Below are 2255 nucleotides of genomic sequence, written 5' to 3'. Positions count from 1 at the left end.
TGAAGATTAAGATGAAGACGAGCGAAGCGGGTTCTTAATTCTTGCAGAACCTCCAGACAAAAATTCCTAATCTAAAAGCCAATTGTATGTTGTTATGACTGTTCTTATTTATCAGAAAACATACTCCATCTCTTTCTTTTACCAACGCCGAAGATTAGGAACTAATAGCACAACTCTTGTAAAGATTTTTATCTTTATCAATTCTTGGTTCACAAATTAATTAATAACACAATTTACACTAAGAGAGCAACGGGAGTCATATATATTAGATGTTCTATTGCCGAGTAGGTTCTTACTAGCTCATCATGAATAGCTTATGCCAGAAGATGGAGAGAAGAGAGCATGATAAAGGTGACGCAAGTGTTAGTGGGAAGGTTCTGATTTCTCAGAAACTTCAATCATTTCACGCTAGTAAACTTCAGGTTCTGCAAGAAAAACAGAACTTAATAATTGTGAGAAACGAGAAGTCATTGATGTAAATAAATTATTTCTTGAATATTGCAATTGTTGAAGTACAACGCTCTGCAAGAAAAGAGGTTCGAAGGCGCGGAAGCGGGGAAGATTAAGATGAAGACGCGACTGATGGAGCGAAGAAGCGACGGAGCAGAAGGGGCGAAGCAAGTAGTCACAGAGTGTGAGGACGAGTGGAGCGAGTCTGCTCGCTGTGGAGAGAGTGTCCCTACCACAAGTGCATCCCTTCTTCCTTGATCGGCTGACGGATCAGGCACGGATTGGGGAGCGGGATCGAGGTGGGTGGAAGACTGGAATCATCATCCCAATTGGATATTCGAAGGAGAAGAATCGCCACAGGCGTGGAGTATCTTGTCTGTGGTGTGATTGAGAATGGGTATTGGTTGGAAGCGCGCGATTGTTTTATGTTTGTAGGACCCGAGGAACTCGGAGGAATCGAGGAGGATAACCTTACCAAAAAGGGGAAAAGGAGGAATGGGAGTCCCGACGTGAATGGGAACGAGAATGGATAAAAGTTTCGTGGGATTGTGGGTTGGGAGCTTTCTTTACTTTCAGAACTAAATGTTCTTCAATAAAATGAAAGACAATTCCGAATCTGCTTTGTTTATTTAACAAGGCGCGGAAGCGGTGAATATTAAGAGGAAGACGCGACTGATGGAGCGGCGACGCGCGACTTTAGGAGCATTGGAAAAACGTTACGAAGGTTTCTGATTTATTAGAAAAGATAACTGAAATTAATCAGAAGAAAGAAGAAGAAGGCGCGACGAGCGTGAAGATGAAGACGAGCGCTCAGATGAAGACGAGCGAGCGGACGAGCTAAGAAGTAAAGTTATGTTTACATTACATAAAGAATGAATGAAAATCAGAAGAATCTCATGCATTAAGAGTTCGATCCTGGCTCAGGATCACGCTCATTCGGCTGACCTGGATTCGATTACATACAAGTTCGGCGAGTGAGAGTAGGTTACTAAGTAAATAAAGAGAACAAGCAACACAGCCTAACCGCCTGTGTAACACAAGCGAACCTTCAGTACCATGGAACGGAGCTACCTTATTGTTATCTTTTTATATGATACGACATACCTATTTTATGTGAGAGTCGTATACGAGTACTACTTTATTGTAGTACAGTATACCTTAATAAGGTTAATAGAATACGATCTATCCATCTTTATACGATTATAGCCTAACCGTAAAGCTGGTCGAGTCGACACTAATAAATAGGCTATGGGTACTACGAGCAAAAGAGAACAGGAGCGCTTTACTTGCATTCTTGCAGTTCATGCTGAACCTTCGTTCTTATTAATTTTATGTTTTTCTTCTTCTGAATTTCGTGAACATGAAGATTAATTTATTGCTCCCGCCACTGCGGCTTCGTCGCCCCGCCTCGTGCCTCAGACCCTTCACTACAGAGTCAGGCTAACTAAATATCATATAACATAGCACCATAAAATAAAGTATAGACGAACGCCACGGAACACTCAATATGATAACCGCCTATCACTGTCTACTACTTAGCTACTGAGGAGGGGATTCTCATAGTTGGTAAGGGCTCCAGTGCATGAACAGGAACCCGCGCATGATACAACTCAAGATAAAGAGAAGATGGGCTGCAGGAACAAGCAAACAAACTATGATAATTTCATCTTCATAACCCGCTCGCGCCTGAATCTTAATATATTCACCGCTCGCGCCGCTCCTGCTCATAAATCGCTCCCGCTCGCCGCCTGAATCTTAATATATTCACCGCTCGCGCCTCGCCCTGCTCATAAATCGCACCTCGC

The sequence above is a fragment of the Wolffia australiana genome, chromosome 3 (assembly GCF_029677425.1).
Source record: "Wolffia australiana isolate 7733 chromosome 3, ASM2967742v1".
Lineage (NCBI taxonomy): Eukaryota > Viridiplantae > Streptophyta > Magnoliopsida > Alismatales > Araceae > Wolffia > Wolffia australiana.
Note: the sequence above shows the minus strand (reverse complement) of the source record.